Below are 19,905 nucleotides of genomic sequence, written 5' to 3'. Positions count from 1 at the left end.
ACAGCCCCAGAGCTCTCAGCTGAAGCTCAGCATTCACAATCACACAAAGGCCAGAAGAACCCAAGCCCCACCACTGCTGGCAGGCCACTGCCCCAGGCAGCAATAAAGGCTCCCAGAGACCTTTTGTCAATTGTCCCCTGAACAGAACATAAACATCTCCACGCTGCCATTCAGTGGACATCCTGTTTACATGGTGAGTGGGGATCTTGGTTGCTTTCCCTCTTGTCTTTTTAAAGGCTGTAATTATGTTTACCCAAGTCCAGCAGTAGGTGCCAGGAGGACTGTGAGTTGATTTCCCTGGCTAACACTGCAGACGGCTGGCGGCAGCCCCACTGACCCCTGCATCCCAGGCAGAGAGCCAGCCCTACATTCTCCTTACAAAGACAGCCATTCTCACTGAGCAGTTTTCTTTGCATTCATGCTGGGATGCTCTGGATAATTGGCTAGCCAATGCCAAGATACGTCAGCACTATGCACGTACCAGATATCTGGATAATGAAGGGAAAGGAAGGGTACAGAGCTCTGTAGTTAGAACGCCTCCTGGGTACCATGCAGTGTACCATGAGCATTTCACATGCAGGGGGTCCCTGGCTTATGATGGTTCAACTTATGATTTTTTTTTTTTTTTTTACTTTATGATGGTGCAAAAGCAATGCACGTTTAGTAGAAACCATACTTCAAGTACCCATGCAACCATTCTGTTTCACTTTCAGTACAGTATTCAATAAATTATATGAGCTATTCAACACCTTATTATAGCAGTCTTTGTGTTAGATGATTTTTCCCAACTGTAGGCTAAAGTAAGTGTTCTGAGCAAGATTAAGGTAAGTCCAGGCTAAGGTGCAACATTCAGAAGGTTAGTATATTAAATACATTTTCAACATACAATATTTTCCTTTTATGATCAGTTTATCAGCATGTAATCCCATCATGAATTGAGGAGCATTTATATATTGTTTTGGTCAATCCCAGTACAACCCAGAGAGTTAGGTATTGTTACCAGATTTTTACAAATGAGGAAACAAAACATGAGGTCACTCTGCTGATAAGTGATAGAACTGGAATTTAAATTGGATCCATCAAGCTCTGTAGTCTATGTTCTTTCTTCTCCAGGGAAAAAAAAAAATGAAATAACATTTTATGCATGCCCAGATGAGTTGTTTTGACGCAGTGATTCCCAGGTGGTTTCATCCCTTTCCCATCTGTTGTAATATATTTTCAAACATCAACTCAATGCATTATTTTTTTTTAATGGAGCCTCACTCTTGTCGCCCAGACTGGAGTGCATTGACACAATCTCAGCTCACTGCAACCTCTGCCTCCCAGGCTCAAGTGATTCTCCTGCCTCCACCTTCCAAGTAGCTGGGATTACATGCTTCAGAGGAATAAAATAGAGCTCGGAGAGCAACCCAGGCCGAAAGGGAGCAATGTGCATGGAGGTATGAGTCAATGCTCACAACAACTGAGGTCCCAGGAAACTGTGCTCATGACACACCTTATCTTCAGGGTCCCTATGGACCCTCTCAACTCATGTGGACTCTACTCACTCCTCGTAGATGGTATTCTCTCTCTCTCTCTAACTTCCTCTCGGGATGTTTCAGGCAACCACTAAGGTGGCCTCCAGGGATCCCTGCCTTCTGGTACTTACTGCCTGTGTAATCCCATTTCCCTTGAGTGTGGGCTGGATTTAGTGACTAGCTTCTAGCAAATAGAAATAGGCAGAAGCAAAATCTCTTCCAAGATTAGGTAATTAAAAAGATCATGGCTTCTGTCTTAGTCTCTCTCTCTGTCTCTCTCTCTCTCTCCCTCCACCCCCACCGCCACCCCTCATTCTGCAGAAGATAAGCTGCCATATTGTAATAGCTCTATAGAGAGGCCCAGTGTTCCCAGCCAGTAGGACCTGAGCCTACCAATAACCATGTGAGTGAGCTTGGGAGCAGATCCAACCCCAGTTGAACATTGAGATGACTCCAGCCCTGGCCAATACCTTAACTGTAGGTTTGTGAAGAACAGGAAGTTATAGCCAGAACGTGTAGATTCCTAACCCACTGAAGCTGTGAGATAATGTTTGTTTCAAACTGCTATGTTTGGGGGTAATTTTTACACAGCAATAGCTACCTAATACCTGGAGCGAGGACAGGTCCTAAAGGGAAAGAGGGAACAGTGTAGAAGAAGACCCCAGTGCGCAGTTTGCCAAAGTAATCTCCTGTCACTGCTATCCAACCTCTGTAGACCCCAGGTGAGCTGACTGTAATCTCACACTATAGCTTTAGAGATCTAGAAACCTTCAGAGAGATTTCCCAGGACAGCATTCACAGTTTGGTTGCAAGCTGTCATCACTCATGATGAGAGAGCCAGGACAAAGCAGGAGAGGGAAGGCTGTGACCCTGGTCCTCAAGAAGGAATGGCCAACAGTAATAATACTGCAACTGTAATGTGACCAAGGGAAGAGAAGAATGTGGGCTGCAAAACAGCCAATGCCCAGATCCAGAGGTCTCATCCACTGCAGTCAGCAGAGGCATCATTGTGAATCATAGCCAGTCCGCTGGCCGTTTTGGCTGATAATGAGGTGACACCATGCAGCCCACCAGAGTAGGAGGCTGCCAAGGTTAGGCCAGCTGTGGACCTGGGGTCATAAACAGGAAAAAGAACCTCAGGAAGAATATTAATTCTATAATGTGACCCAACATGACAGGTCTTGAGGAAGCCTGTGGTTTGGTGGGCTAACAGCAGCCCTAGTACTCACCCCAGACATACCACAGGAATGCTCATTGCAACACGACAAATCTAGGCCCTTCAGTGTTGTGGGATTGAAATTCAGAATGTATGCCTCTCTGTGGTCAGGAACTATGGTTGGATGAATAACAGCCCCCAAATGTGTCCCTATCCTGATCCCCGGACTTGTAAATGTTATCATATCTAGCAAAAAGGACACGAAGGTGTGATTAAGTTAAGGATGCTGAGATAGGGAGATTATCCTGGATCATCTGGGTGGGCCTGATGTAATCACAAGGTCCTCCTGAGAGCAGCACAGGAGGACTTCGAGTCAGAGGAGGAGATGTGATGATGGAAGCAGAGATGGTAGTGATACACTCGGAGGATGGAGGAAAGGGTCACAAGCCAAGGAATACAAGCAGCCGCTAGATGCTGAAAAGGCAAGAAAGCAGTTTCTCCCGAGAGTCACCAGAAGGAACCAGGCCTGCTGACACTGTAACTTTAGCACAGTGAAACTGATTTCATGGTCCTGACCTCCAGAACTCTAATAGAATAAATTTGTGTTGTTTTAAGCCACGAAGTTTATGGTAACCTATTACAGCAGCCACAGGAAACCAATTCGGAACCATCAGGAACTAGTCAGAAAAGAGCATGAAGGTGGAGTCTCAATTCTTGTGGCCAAGCAGAATTGTGAGAAATAAGGTTTGCAAACCAACAAAAATTCATGTTCTAGGGGACCCACATTTGAATTATCTTCATTGTTGAAGTTGAAGTCCATGGGCCATCATTGCCTATGTCCTTATTTATTATCTTGTCTGTATCAATAGTATTTGCCCAAAGAAGCTCTCAAATTCACCTTTTATTGAAGGGTGTAAATGAATGAAGAATGAAACATACAAAGGAAATTTCACCGTAAATACCAGCCAACAGTTTCTTAGGGCTATTATTTGTTGCAGAGATTTTATTCGGGAGGATTTCAAATCAAGACCAATTACTTCCTTCTCTGCTAATTTGCTTTTACTGTGATTTATAGATTAAATGTACACAGACAAGTATATAAATGTATACAGAAAACAGACTTTTGCCTAAGATTTGCTTTATGGAGCAGGTAAACTTGTAAAGAACACTCTGTTACACATTTAACAACATAACAATTCCAGACTTGTGTAGGTCAAAAATATATCACCCAGAAGGAAAAAGCTAAGCAACAGACTTAATACTGTATATTTGTAGCTAATATGATATATAATATATATTTGTAGCTTATATATGCTAATATATTTATAGCTAATAATCTTATATGTGAAGAGCTCATCCAATTATGAAATTATTATTGAAAACAATTATCATGAAAATCAGGAAACTTTATGGACAAATATACAGTCCATGACCAGATTATTCCTTGAAAGTAAAAAACCCCAATTAGCAAAGATAGAAAATACATAATCCTTCTAGAATGCAAAGGAAATGGTAAATTGAAATGGGAAATTACATTTTTAAAACCTCAGGTACATAGAGTTGGTCATATGCCTCATTAATTTGTGCAAGACTCATTTTTTCATTTTATTTTTATCATGTTCATCCTCTCCACTCCCCTAAACTTCCTCACCATAGACACTCTAATGTGTGCCAATATATGTTCTTGGATAGCTATCTGAATTAGCTTCCTGTGGCTGCTGTAACAAATTTTCTCAAACTTGTTGATGTAAAGCCACAGAAACTTATTTTCTCATAGCTCTGGAAGGCAGAAGTCTCAAAATCAAGGTGCTGGCAGGGTCACATAACTTCCAGAGGTTCCAGGGGAGATTCCATTCCTTGCCTCTTTCAACTTCTGGTGTTTCCATGTGTTCCTTGGCTTGTGGCTTATATATAATACAGTTTATAAGTTTATCTGTGCCATAAAGCTAATCTTAGCCAAAGCTCTGCTTTCTGTATACATTTGTATACTTGCTCTGTACTTTCAACCTGTAAATCACTCCAATCTCTGTCTGTCTTCATATTCTGCCTCTATTGTGTGTCTCTTATAAGCACATTTGCCATTGGATTTTAAAGTCCACCTAGACAATCCAGGATGATCTCATCTCGAGATTCTTACTTAATTACATCTGCAAATACTCCTTTTACCCAAAAAAATCACATTCACAAATTTGGGAATGTGGACATATCTTTTGGGAATGTGGACATTCCATTCAACCCACTGCACTATTCTTAAAAGCCATGTCGTGATTTTTGTGTATGTGTGTTATTTTTCATAGTAAATTATGCTAAAAGTCTCATTCTACTTTTTATCACATATGCTCCTTGACTTATGGTGGGGCTACATCCTGATAAACCTGTTACTGCTGAAAATACTGTGAATTGAAAATGCATTTAATATACCTAACCTGCTGATCACAGCTTAGCCTAGAACACTTACATTAGCCCACAGTTGGGCAAAATTATCTATCACAAAGCCCATTATATAACAAAGTGTTGAACAGTTCATATACTTTGCTGAATACTGTACTGAAAGCAAAAAACACAATGATTGTATGCGTACTAGAAGTATGGTTTCTACTAAATGTGTATCAATGTCCATCCATCACAAAGTCAAAACATCTATGTCGAAACATCCTATGTTGGGGATCATCTGTATTTTTACTTATCCCTTGTTTTGTCTATCCATGGTGTTCCTATATACCTGGTGTATATTCCATAGTATGTACTCCATCAAATTTTGTTTATCCAACTTCCTAGTGATAGACACCTAATTTCTCATCTACATGTCTCCTACCACATAAGAGGCAGCAGGGGACACAATTAATTATGGCCCTTTATGAATATGTTGCAGGTGTTTCTCTGGTATATATTCCCAGGAGTCAGCTGGATGGATCATACAGGATATAAACACACCCTTGGTTTCTCTAAGTATTGCTAGATTGTGCCTGCACCAGTTAGCTCTCACATGCATGAGTGTTCCTTTTTTCCCCTAAATTCTTGCCAACACTTGGAATCATTCAATTTTATAATATTTGCTATTCTGATGTACATGAAGTGGTATCTTACAGTTGCTTTAGTTGGTCATGTTGGTATTGGTCTATTGGTATTGTCAGTTTTTGTTCTAGATTATAATGGGTGTGCCTTTCTTGTCTTCTTTCTTTGTTCCCTTTATTTGGACAGGAATTAACTTTTCTAGTTTGTTTATAGATCCTTAGCTCCGAGGTCAGATATTTGTCTGTTGGCCCTAATCCCATACTCACTGTCCTATATTCTCCTCTGGAAGACAGGTAAGCAGGAAGCCACATTCCCCAGACTTCCTTGACAGCTAAAGTTAAATTTGGTTCTGCCAATCTGGGGGAACTGCACCTGACTGGCAAGTAGAAACAACGTTGGGGCCATTGTTTCTGACACTGCCTCAGCTGCAGCAGCAGAGTTAGGTGGCTCCTGCTCAGTGCCAGCCCTGTGGTTTCAGTGGCACTAGTGGACAATGGCTCCATGGTCCCAGCAGTGACCCCAGTGAGGGTGGCTCATACACTCTCTCCCAGGTATGCTAGCAGCTCCCTGAGCTCTGGGTAGAGCACCCTTTCCCTTTTGCTCCTCCAAACCTCTTTAGAATCAATACCCCACATTAAATCCCTTTCAGTTTGAATGATCTAAAATTATTTCTGTCTTCCCAACTGGGCACTAACACACTTCCAGTATTCTTAACATCCTCCTAGAATGATCTTTTGTCCTACAGCAGCATTTCAAAGCATGTCCTTGCAAGATAAACATTCTCAGACCTTGCATCCCTAAGAACATCTTCATTTCACCCCTTGCATTTCAGTGATAATGTACCTTGGTATAAAACCCAGGAGCAGCATTCTCATGCTTTGGAAGTATGGCTGCACTGTCTCCTTGCATCCGGTGTTGCTATTGAGAAGTGTGATGACAGCTTATTCTTGTTCCTTTCCAGGTCATTTGCTCTCGCTCTCAGGAATCTTTTTTCAAGTTCTTAAATTTCCCAATAATGTAATATGTTGATTTTTTTTTCTTTTTTTCTTTTTTTTTTTTTTTGAAACGGAGTCTCACTCTGTCGCCCAGGCTGGAGTGCAGTGGCCGAATCTCAGCTCACTGCAAGCTCCGCCTCCCGGGTTTACGCCATTCTCCTGTCTCAGCCTCCCGAGTAGCTGGGACTACAGGCGCCTGCCACCTCGCCCGGCTAATTTTTTGTATTTTTTAGTAGAGACGGGGTTTCACCGCGTTAGCCAGGATGGTCTCGATCTCCTGACCTCATGATCCGCCCGTCTCGACCTCCCAGAGTGCTGGGATTACAGGCCTGATGATTTTTTTTTTTCTTATCTCTACTGAACAACACTGGAGAAGCCCTTTCAATCTAAAGCTTTTATCTGTATTTCTATATAGATTATCGTTAATTCAAAATAGTCTTTCACTACCGTTTATTGTTTGTCTCTCATTCTGAGACTTTTTTTTTTTTTTCAATTGAGACAGGGTTTCACTCTGTGGCCTAGGCTGGAGGCTGGAGTACAGTGGTGAAATCACTGCTCACTGCAGCCTCAACCTTGCCAGCTCAAGCGATCCTTCCACCTCAGCCTCCTGAGTAGCTGTGACCGCAGGCACGCACCACCACATCCAACTCATTTTTTATTTTTTTATAGAGAATAAAAATTTATTTTTTATAATTTCACCATGTTTGCCCAGGCTCATTCTGAGATTATTATCATGCTGACATTTCTATTTCTATATTCCATATTGTTTAATTCTCTTTTTTATGAATTCCTCATTTTTTTTTCTTAATTTTTAGGCCTGAGGGCCTCTTCTATCCTTGTCAAGGGTAATGCTAACCTTTTGTCCTTTCAAAAACACTATAGTCCTTCTCTTTCTTACAGCTGCCTAGGGTTTTTGAGACTTCCAGCTCATTGATTAGTTAATCCAAGATTTGCATTCTGCTCTTCGGTCCCTTTATTGAGTTCTTCGTTTCATCTATTGCTTTCTTATTACCAAATTCTCTAGTTGAATATTCTTTGTGATGCTCATTTCTTTTTGCTATTTCTGATATTTTTCTCTTTTCCCCTCTTTGTGGCTATTTATGTTTGTTTTAGATTCTTATGTCTCTGGACCACTAATTGTAACTTCCTTTGCCATAGGTCGTTCAGCTTATCTTCCTTTTATAGCAATCAAACTCCTCTAATTTATCCGTATTTTTCCCCAGATGTATTCAGCACATCTGCTGGCTTAGCTAGCAAAGTGGCTCTGGATGGAGGGGCCAATCAAAGTCACCTAGGTCTTAGAATGATCCTTTCCTCAGAGTTTAAAAAGGGGTATGGAGAAATGAGACCAATTCCTCGAGCCCATTTCAAACTTCACCTCTACTATGACACAGAGCTGCAAACATCCCCAGCCAGGTGCCTCTGCCCTCCAGGAACCCCCTTTTCTTCCACCTGGGGCACTGCTCTGTTTAGAGGTCTATATCCCTCACTTGAAATCTCATGGCCCACTGGGTGGAGACAGTGAGAGGAGGGAGGAGAGAACTCTCAGGAGCCAGACCTTCTACCCAGCCCTAGTAGTCGCTTCCCAACAGCTGGGCTCCCACAGAATCACACTAAGGTCAGGCAGTTGCCACTGTATTCCTGCTCCCACAGAATCTACAGGGCAGGCAGTGAACACCTTCCTACTTATTCTCTTTCAATTTATCCCAAAATACCACTTTTGTCATGTCACTTCCTTGCCTAAACACCTTCCATGGGTGTCCTTATCTATAATAATTTTTTTTAAAAAATGTCCAGCATACAAGGCCTTCTCCAATTTGCCCCCTTTATTCCTCAATATCTTTTTCTATTTGGCATCCTCAAATTTACTTTGCTGTCCTATCTTCAGGTAGCTATCACAGCATAACCTCTTATTCATTGCAGAGGCATAAAATTACACCTCTTAATTGATTGTGCTAGCCCATAAGCCAATGGTATTTTTTTAAATGGCAAAATAATTATTCTTGGTTGAGAAAAAGAGTCTCTTTCATATGCAAAAAGAGGGCACAATTTACCGTCACTTGGACATGTGTTAAGCATTTTCACAATGTCAGAGAAAGGTCTGCAATAGTGAGTGAGCCAGACTCACTTATTTGATCTCTCCTTGAATCAAGGTTTCACATTTTTAAGATGTCTTAGTAGTGTGCAGCTAAGGAACAGGCTTAGGAAGTTGACCTCATGATATTGACCCCATTAGCAGTATTTCAACAAACAGGAGCTAGCCTGTGGGAAACATGAAGGCACTAAAGGATGATGTAAGCTGTCTAAGTGCTCCAATCTACTACCTTGAGTTTTGGCCTCAGGACCAATGTAGCAATTTGCAGTTATGATCCCCTATCCTCAATCATGAAAATGTGTCAGTTCAATGGGAAGTAAAATGGGCTTTTAAATAAAGAAGGCTAGATAAACTCGTGTATCACAAACAAAACACACGCCTGCTTCCAAATGGAGAAGTAATCAAAAACGTCCAGGCAATTGGACTAGCTTTCTTTTCATGTCTCCACCATTTGTCTTTGGAACCTGAGTCATTTATATGTCAGCTTGCCCAAGTGGCCTGGAGAACATAAGGGTTGCCAACCAGGACTCTAACTCTTTAAAGGTCTGTTTATGTCTGCATGACTAATAGTGCTTATGTGTACTCAGGAGGAAATGCCAAGCTAACAAGGAAGACCACGAGTCCACAAAATTTTAATTTCTAGTTTTAGGAGAAATTAACCTCCACATTCATGTTTTTATATTATGAATTTTCATGACGACTTTAAAGTTTGCCATGGTATTTATGGTAATTTCATTACAAACCACATTTTCATCTTTTAATTTCTTTCCTATTTATAATTATACAGCTGTAATTAAAAGGTATTACAATGACACGCTATCCTCACTAAAAGCCTGGCCTGCCAGACTTATTATATTCCAGATATTTCTCTAGCTTTATTTCTTTTCTCTCATTTTGGAAGAAGGGGAGGGGAGGGAAGGAAGGCAGTGGAGACTTTGGTCATTATAACCTCAAATCTTTTCATCAACTTCTCTTTGTTCCTTCAAAAAAAAAAAATAGGATTTTTCCAAACAGTCCCCCAACTAAATGAAATGTTTTGATGTAATAGTTTCCATGTAAGCTTCTCACCACATCTGAAGTGATGCTCACACAGACTCACCAAGAGCATGCAAAAGACTTCAAGGATGGCTGAGACCTGGATTAAATTCTGTCTTCCAGGGTGAGTGCCAGCAGCCTCTGCCCCCATGGCTCAAAGGGTCCCAGAAGCTGAACACTAAGGCTGAGGCACCTCTTACCTTTCTCTTTCAGTACATAGAAGGTACTTGTGTATGAAGACTTTTTCCATTCCAATGACTTATCACTCACAAATCCAAGAAAATAATTTGGAGGCAGGGAAACTGAGCATCTAAGGCCAAGCCTCAGCTGAGAAGAGTGCAGTGAACCGATCATTAATTACACTGAATATCTTTAAAGAATGTTGAAACTGTACAGCCAAGTACAGTCATTGCCTTCAAGGAGTTCACACCTGAGTTGGAAGAAGGATGCACATCTACTGTTTGTTGCCAAACTACTATTCATCTTTCCATTAGAGAACCGATGTTCTCCCACCCATGACACCCTGGTGGGACTATCCATCACTGAATGCCACCTACTTTGAAGCCAAACACGTTGAGCAAGACCAACAAAATTACTTCGGGTAAAAGAGTCCTGGGGCAATCAGCCACTGTTTTTATAATTGCTGCTATAAACACAGCCTCACACTGGGTCCAGATTAACAGACTCCCTCTTCTCTCATGAAAGATTCTTCTTGGGATACTTTGGGATCTTTTCTTGCTAGTGACCTTCATTGAGATCATCTCAATCTGCTAGAAAGTTATCTATCAAAAAATCAGGGGTCAAAATCTTGATCCCATTCCTCATGAAAGGACCCTCATTCCCTCTCCACAGTGATCTTCTGTCAAATCACAAGGAAAGGTCCTCCTTCCCTGGGGCACTTCTAGGGCAAGAGGTAACAAGTTGCCTTAGATTCAGAGTGGTTTCTCACAGCAGTAACAAAATCTCCTCAAAATGATTTGCTGTCTTCCCCTAGACCAATGCTTTGCTGCCTTAGCTCCACATCGGTGTTATTGACTGAATTGGGTCCTCCCAAAATCCATATGTTGAAGCCCTAACACCCAGTGTGACTGCATTTGGAAATAATGTCTTTAAAGAGGAAATTAAGGTTAAATGAAGACATAAGGGAGGGGTCCTGATGCAACAGAACTAGAGTCCTTATGAGAAGAGGAAAAGACACCAGAACGCTCTCTCCATGCACATGGAGGAAAGACCACGTGAGGACACAGCACAGAGACAGCCACCTGCAAGCTAAGAAAAAGGGGCCTCACCAGAAAGCAACCCTGCCAGCACCTTGGTCTTAGACTTTTATCCTCCAGAACTGTGAGAAGATAAGTTTCTGTTGTTTAATCCACACAGTGGCATTTTGTCATGGCAGCCCGAGCAGACTAATACACCTGGAGAGATCTTGAAAACTCAATGTTCAGGCCATGTCCCATACCAATTAAATCAGAACCTTCTGGTCAGATTCAGGCATCAGAATGTTTTAAATCTTCCAAGATAATCCCAATGTGCAGTCATATTATATACAAAGAGGCTACTATTAACTTTGAAATAGCAAATTTTCTTTCTCTTTCCATTTTACTTAGCTGATATTCCCCATCATACATTAAGGATATTATATATTTTCATATTTACTGCATGTATTTGTCTCAATTTGCTGTTTGCTTTTATAACTTTGCCATATATACACATATATAGGTATGTATGTAGATGCATGCACACATATATGAATGAATATGAATATGAATATATGAATATATGAATGTGTGTATATATGCCTCATATACACATATGTGTATATAATACAGATGTGTGTACACACACATACATAAATACATATACTTCCTTTAGTTTTCTTTTAATAGTGGGAGGAGTGAGCAGAATTGCAACTCAACAGAACTAATAGCAGCAGGTATTCTGAGTGACCCCTTGATACTATGACTCTTACATCTAGAATGATAGCACAAGTTCATTCACAGAAGCTCTGTTTCATTTATGTGCTTAGTGTTGACTTTGTGTCAGACATTATACTAGTAGTGAATAAAAATACAACTAGTCCCTGCACTGATGAAGCCTAGGAAGACATGGGTAATTGTTTCCCTGCATAGCAAGGTCTGTGCTCTGGAGAAAAGGACATGGTCTCCAAGAGGGTGCAACCAGGCATGTTAACAGCCTCTGGAGTCACAGCAGCCTTCTCTGAGGGCACCGTGGGCATCCCTTCCTCATGTGGGGTTCTTTATTAAGAATGTTTTCTTCACTGCAAAGCAGTTTAGAGCTCACCATAAGAAGGGAGGGTGGACTAACTCTAGGCTCAAAGATAGATTTCCATCATGTGTGCTTGTGGTGCAGTGTTTAGCACCACAACTCACTTTAGAACAGGCCTGATCACCATCAGGCCTTAACTATGCATTCCCAATGGTCTCTAAGGAACTCATCTGTGGCTTGACCAACCACAGAGCCATTCACTTTTAAATTGTCTATGGAGAGCCATGAAGCAGAATCACTCCAACCTGATAATTTTCTGTTTGTTTCCCAGAGTTCTGGGATTCTAAGAATTCCAGGATTGTTTTTTGGGTTTTTTTTTTAAAGCATATACACTAGAGAGAATCTAATGATGTCTAAAGAAAATTGTCAAACCTTCGTGTACCCTAAAAGTCAGATCCTCTTTCAACTTTAACATTACTTGATCGCCTGCTGTGAAGTAAACACTGCTCTGTGAAGTAAACATGTGCTGAGAACTGAGATCTAAAACCTTTTAAGACTTCTGCTGTTCCTGTCTATAGCAAGGAGCACATTTTACTGCTTGAAGTGGAGAAAATGGCTATCCCCAGCCATTCTGCTTGAAGTGGAGAAAATGGCTATCCCCAGCCATTCCTGAAACCCCCATAGGGACTGAAATTCAGTAATGCTGCTGAATGAATGAAAGAAATTAGAGTACCTGGGTTCCCAGATGTCCTCAAATGGGGTTTAGGTCAGGAAGAAGTTGCCATAGGGCTCAGGACCTTGGGATTCTTTGTTACTGGTGGTGACATGGGTAAATGTGACTACTTCTTTTTACTCCATAGAAATTTTTAAGTGTCCAAACTGATAGATTGTTCACCAGCAAACACTGAAATCTCTTGTTCTAGTCATAGGGTGAGGCTTTGGGAAAATTAAGAACAGAACTCAGAGCTCCTCATATTTCCTAGTAATTTCCAGTGGACTTTACATCCTGCCCTCAAAGATTTTCTTTGAAGAGTTATGATTTCATAATCTGACCCACCAAAGTCTATGAACAAGATCATATAAAGATGCTCCATATCCAACAAGGAGTGATGGGACCACAGCTATTGGCAAATATGCATGAGATTTCCACCCAAATCATCACAGAGAAATATTGTAGAATGTGTACTGTTATACACACACACACACGCACACACACTCCCCGAAGGCTTTGGTTTGTCTCTCAAGCCTTGTGGAGGCAAACTAGCTGAAACTTGAATTTTAAGGCCTGGGGTTCTCATGCTACCCTAAAGAGCTGACAGGGACTTGGATGTAAAGCAACAGTCAGACTGAAAGGATAGCTTTTTATTGACTCAGTTCACCCCCAAATCACTCAAGTGTTTTTTATAACTATAGGGCTGAATTGACACAGAAAACAACTGCAAATATGATAGCCAATGGTCTCACCTTGGTGGTCATGGCTGTTCCTCACCAAATCAGGGAAATGCCCCAATTTTCTCATCTAGTTACTATTTAGTTTGTACTTCTCAGATATGTATGATTTCTAGTGTTTCCTTCTTTCCTCTTCCTCTTTTTCAAGTCCTTTCTTTTCTAGAATTTAGTAAATTTCATTCTCTTTCCTTTAAAAAGTTTTTAAATCCAAAATGGATTTTTTTTCCAAGGTGGCAGACTAGAGGCAGTATTAGCATGTCTCTCCCACTTGGAAGGACAGAATAATGTGCAAAATTTCACACTGTGATATTTTTCCCCCAAGAACCAATGCAGGAACTTAACAGAAAAACCTAAAGAATCCACAGATTCTTTGAAAGAAGTGGCAGGCTGCAGCCTGCTCCATGAGACTGGTGAAAAACTGTAAGTCCTCAGAGTGTGAGAGGGAGTCTGTCTCCAGAGTACACATCCCTACCAAGGAATCTGAAAATCCAGACCATGGGATAAGGCCTTAACCCTATCTGAACTGGAATGGATTTAGAGAGCAACATGAACTATAAAAGTGGAAGCAGCAGCTGAAAGTGCCTTGCAGGCATTCCCAGTCTCCAGCATGAAACGAGGGAAGACATTCCTGACTATATCTTACAGGGGCCACTGGGGAAGTCAGCCAACAAGCTCAGGGAGGGGTCACAGGGTGAAAGAAGTTCCCAACTACATTTTGTGGTATGATCTCAAGTGGGGAAGAACTCCTTTGACCAGCATGGTGGCAGAGGGAAGTGGCAGGGAGCAGGAAGTAAACTGCAGACACAAGTGAGCACAGGAGCTGGGCACTGGCCTTGTGGGCAGGTGGGAAGGTGTGTGGCCTGAAAGCTGAGGTTGCTATCTCTGTGGGGAAGCTGATGGCCTGGGGCAGGTCTCAGTTCTGTGTGCAGACTGCCTGAATCTAAACCTGCTGCTGTTAGTGGAGTACTGTGGCAGTTAGATTGGCCTCACCAACTGTATGGGAGCTGGGTGAGGCTTACTGCCACTGGCTACCCCCACTCCCTTTGCAAACTCTTCTATGCAGCAGAGGCAGTTCTATTCCCCTCTGGAACATTACCTCTGCAGCCCATAATCACCCCACAAACCCTCACAGGAAAGGCCCTTCTGAAGGAGAGTCAGAGCTTAGACCCTCCGATCCATCTAACCCTGCCCCCACCTGGTTGTGCCCCTCCACCTGCCCTGGTAGCTTAACACAAAGGACATAAACTTTTGGGAGCTTTATAGCCCCGCCCATTGCATGAGAAATCAGAATACTTCCCCCAGAAAACTTAGGGCAAGCTCAAATCCCACTGCTACTACTGTGGCTGGTACTATTCTACAAGTGCCACCTCCTGGTCAGAGACCAACTGACACAGTCCGTTATGGCACCTCTAGGTAGAATAACACTGCACCCAGGAAGGAGAAATCAACTGCGTGACTTCAGTTATTACCAGAGGGCCTAAGTCTGTCCACGTAACAAGTTCACTAAAATTATAATCAGCATACAAGAAAGCCAGCACACTAAACCTATCTACAACCAAGGAATCTCACAGAGTCTGCATCACTCCCCTGTCACCTCCATCAGGGCTTGTGCTGGTATCCACTGCTGGGAGACCTGAAGTCTGGTCACATCACTGGATCACTTGCAGACATTCCCCAGCACTAGCCCAGAGTCAGTAGCCCCACTGGGTGGCTAGACCTAGAAGAACAATAACAATCACTGTAGTCTGGTTCTCATAAAGTCCCATTCCTAGGGGGAGAGGGAGAGCACCACATCAAGGGAACACCCCATGGGACAAAAAAATCTGAACAGCAGACCTTGAGTCACAGATCTTTCTGCTAGTGAGGAGTTTCTTACAGTAGAGACACAATTATAGTGCTGGGCACAGTAGGGAAAGTCTACACTTCTACCCCAATAGGCAGGCAGCCTCTGTGATCATGAAGGGTCTTGGAGAAGGGGTTCTTGTCCCCTCCAGCACACTACTGCAGACACAGCTGGGGCTTCTCCCACAGGAATGCAGCATGTATGCACCTATAGATGGCCTTCCTAGAACAATTCAGGTGACAGCATCTCCACAGGAGGAGCACTCCCCAGATTCAGGTTTGCATGAAAGGCAGTCACAACTCCTCTCTACTTGGAACATAAACATTTCTACAGATGAAAAGAGGTGCTTGTCTGATCTGAATAGCTGGAACACTGGGACAGCAGTGAGGCTAGAAAGTGGATAGCTTTCCTGCTGGCCTGGCAGGGGAGATGAGGTAGCTCCCACCCGTCACTCTGATAAAACCTCAGCACATCAAATTGAGAACTACCCTAGCCAACTTCATCAAGACTGGAATTTCTTCCCACCATTGGGTATTACATCTACCCACCTGCTTCAGCTGCAACCAGTGTCTACCCAGGGATATCTCTCCCCCTTACCTGAAGCCTAAATCATCAACTCACAAAATAAAATACTGGAGGAAAATTAAATAAATAAAAGAAGTGTACACAATGGGCAGGCACAGTGGCTCATACCTGTAATCCCACCACTTTGGGAGGCCAAGGCAGGTGGATCATGAGGTTAGGAGATCGAGACCATCCTGGCTAACACGGTGAAACCCCATCTCTACTAAAAATACAAAAAAATTAGCCAGGTGTGGTGGCGGGAGGCTGTACTTCCAGCTACTCCAGAGGCTGAGGCAGGAGAATGGCATGAACCTAGGAGGCGGAGCTTGCAGTGAGCCAAGATTGCACCTGCATTCCAACCTGGGTGACAGAGCGAGACTTTGTCTCAAAAAACAAAAAAAAAAAAAAGTGTACACCATGAGAGAATAAAATAAGCTTCAAGAGATCTTTGCCATTCCAACCCCATAGGAGACAATAAACTTGCCCACACACCAAGTACATAACTACTATAACTAGCATCAGGAAAAGTCAGAGCATAAAGACTCTCTATAACTAAGGAACTCATACAGAGAGAGTCTTTACCCCTAAAAGCACCAAGAATCAAATTAGGCTATAATAAACTATAAACATTAAAGTCATATCCTTCAGAAGGAAAAAAAGAAACTTAAAAAAAAAAAACAAAAAAAAAAAACAGTCAACCAGGTGCGGTGGCTCACATCTGTAATCTCAGCATTTGGGAGGCTGAGGTCAGCCTCGAATGGATGTTGCTGGGAGCAGAGATCACGCCACTGCACTCCAGCCTGGGCGACAGGGTGAGCCTACATCAAACACACACACACACACACACACACACACACACACACACACACATACAGTCAAATCAATACTAAATTCAAGAACAATTTGAAGAAATAGTCTACCCAAATAAGAAGGAACCATAAAAGTAATCCTGGTAATATGATAAAACAGGGTTCCATAACACCCCTAAAAGATCACACTAGCTTCCCAGCAATGGATGCAAACCAAGATGAAATCTTTAAAAACCAGATAAGGAATTCAGAAGGCTGATTATTAAGCTACTCAAAGAGATACCAGAGAAAGGTGAAAACCAACATAAAGAATGGAAAAAGAGTTCAGGATATGAATGAACAATTTTCCAGAGAGATAGCTATCATAAAGAAAAACCAGTCAGGACATCTGGAAACGAAAGACACACTTAGGGAAATACAAAATGCAGTGGAAAGTTTCAAAAACAGACTAGAACAAGTAGAAGAAAGAATTTCAGAGCTCAAAGACAAGGCTTTCTAATTAACCCAGATAGACAAAGATAATGAAGAGAGAATCAAAAGAAATGAACAAAGTTTTCAAGAATATGGGATTCTGTAAAATGGCCAAAACTAAAACTAGGTGGTGTTCTGGAGAGAGAAGAGAAGTCTAAAAGTTCAGAAAACTTATTTGAGGAAATAATTGAAGAAAACTTCCCCTGGCCTTGCTAGATATCCAAATATGAGAAGCTCAAAAACACCTGGGAAATTCATTGCAAAAAGATAATCACCAAGGCACACAGTCATCAGGCTATCTAAAGTCAACATGAAAGAAAGAATTTTAAGAGCTGTGAGACAAAAGCGTCAGGTAGCCTATAAAGAAAATCCTATCAAACTAACAGATTTCTCAGCAGAAACCTTACCCGCCAGAAGGGATTGGAGTCCTATCTTTAGCCTCCTGAAACAAAATAATTGTCAGCCATGAATTTTGTATTCATCAAAACTAAGCTTCAGAAATGAAGGAAAGATAAAGTCTGTTTTAGACAAACAAATGCTGAGGGAATTTGCCACTGCCAAACCAGCACTACAAGAAATGCTAAAAGGAATTCTAAATCTTGAAACAAAAGCTTGATATGCACCAAAATAGAACATCCTTAAAGTGTAAATCTCATATAAAACAGTAACACAGTGAAAAAAAAACAAAGTATTAAGGCAACAGCTAGCATGATGAATAGAATAGTACCTCATATCTCAATGCTAACATTGAATATAAACGGCCTAAATGCTCCACTTAAAAGATACAGAATGGCAGAATGTTTTAAAAAAAAAAAATCCACCAACCAAGTATCTGTTATTTTCAAGAGGCTCACCTAACACATAAGGACTCACATAAACTTAAGGTAAAGGGGTGGAAAAAGATATTCCACACAAACGGAAACCAAAAGCAAGCAGGAATAGGTATTCTTGAATCAAACAAAACAGACTTTCAGAAAACAAGAGTCAAAAAAGATCAAGAAGGACATTATATCATGATAAAAGGATTAGTCCAACAGGAGAATATCACAGTCCTAAATATATATGCACCTAACACTGGAGCTCCCAGATTTACAAAACAATTACTACTAGACCTAAGAAATGAGATAGACTGCAACACAGTAATAGTGGGGGACTTCATACTCCACTGACAGTGCTAGACAGGTCAAGACAGAAAGTCAACAAAGAAACAATGGACTTAAACTATACCCTAGAACAAATGGACTTAACAGGTATTACAGAACAGTCTTCCCAACAACTGCAGAATATACATTCTCATGTGCTTCTTGTCAGCACACGGAACACTCTCCAAGACAGACCATGTGATAGGCCACAAAACAAGTCTCAATAAATTTAAGAATATCAAAATCATATCAAGTATCTTCTCAGACACAACAGTGGAATAAAACTTGGAGTCAACTCCAAAAGGAACCTCAAAATTATAAAAAGACATGGAAATTAAATAATCTGCTCTTGAATGAGTTTTGGGTCAACAATGAAATCAAGATGGAAATTTAAAAATTCTTTGAAGTGAATAGTACTGATACAACTTATCAAAACCTCTGAGATACAGCAAAAGCAGTGCTAAGAAGAAAGTTCATGGCATTAAATGCCTACATCAGAAAGTCTGAAAGAGCACAAATTGACAACCTAATGTCACATCTCAAAGAACTAGAGAAACGAGAACAAACTAAACCCAAACATAACAGAAGAAAAGAAAGAACAAAGATCAGAACAAAACTAAATGAAATTAAACCAAAAAAGATACAAAAGATGAATAAAACAAAAAGCTGGTTCTTTGAAACGATCAACAAAATTGATAGACCATTAGCAAGATTAATCAAGAAAGGAAGAGAGAAAATCCAAATAAGCTCAGTTAGAGATAAAACTGGAAAGATTGCAACTGACACCACAAAAATACAAAAGATCATTCAAGGGTACTAAAAACACTTTTACACACATAAACTAGAAAATTCAGAGGAAACGGATAAATCCTGGAAACATACAGATTAAATCAGGGAGAAATAGAAACCCTGAACTGACCAATATCAAACAGCAAGATAGAATCAATAATTTTAAAATTGTCAACAACAAAAAAGTCCAGGATCAGATGGATTCACAGCTGAATTCTACCAGACACTCAAAGAAGAACTGGTACCAATCCTACTGAAACTATTCCAAAAGACAGTAAAAGAAGGAATCTTCCCTAAATCATTCTATGAAGCCAGTATCACCCTAATACCAAAACCAGGAAAGGATATAACAAATAAAGAAAACTATAGGCTAATATCCCTGATGAACATAGATGCAGAAATCCTCAGCAAAACACTAGCTAACTGAATCCAACAGCACACATCAAATAGATAATACATCATGATCAAGTAGGTTTCATCTCAGGGATGCAGGAATGGTTTAACACAAGCAAGTCAATAAATGTGATACATCATATAAACAGAATTATGAACAAAAACCATATGATCATCTCAATAGACAGAAAAAGCATTAGATAAAATCCAGTATTGCTTTATGATTAAAAACAAAAAATCCTCAACAAAATAGGCATAGAAACGACTTACATCAAAGTAATAAAAGCTATATATCAGCAGTCCCCAACCTTTTCGGCACTAGGGACTGGTTTTGTGGGAGACAATTTTTCCATGGACTGTGCGGTGGGGTGGGAGTTTCATGATGAAACTGTTCCACCTCAGATCA

At 41.1% G+C, this 19,905-nt stretch overlaps 1 long non-coding RNA gene and 1 pseudogene across 1 annotated transcript in view; both read right to left on the bottom strand.

Moving 5' to 3' along the window:
• The window catches only part of LOC107126726 (uncharacterized), a 108,806-nt gene that overhangs the window by 46,571 nt on the left and 42,330 nt on the right, over positions 1–19,905 (bottom strand). The window lies entirely within an intron of this gene.
• Positions 7,466–7,560, bottom strand: LOC123567801 (U6atac minor spliceosomal RNA; annotated as a pseudogene).

This window comes from Macaca fascicularis, chromosome 11, assembly GCF_037993035.2.
Source record: "Macaca fascicularis isolate 582-1 chromosome 11, T2T-MFA8v1.1".
Taxonomy (NCBI): Eukaryota; Metazoa; Chordata; class Mammalia; order Primates; family Cercopithecidae; genus Macaca; species Macaca fascicularis.
Note: the sequence above shows the minus strand (reverse complement) of the source record. Positions and strands in the feature narration are given on the sequence as shown.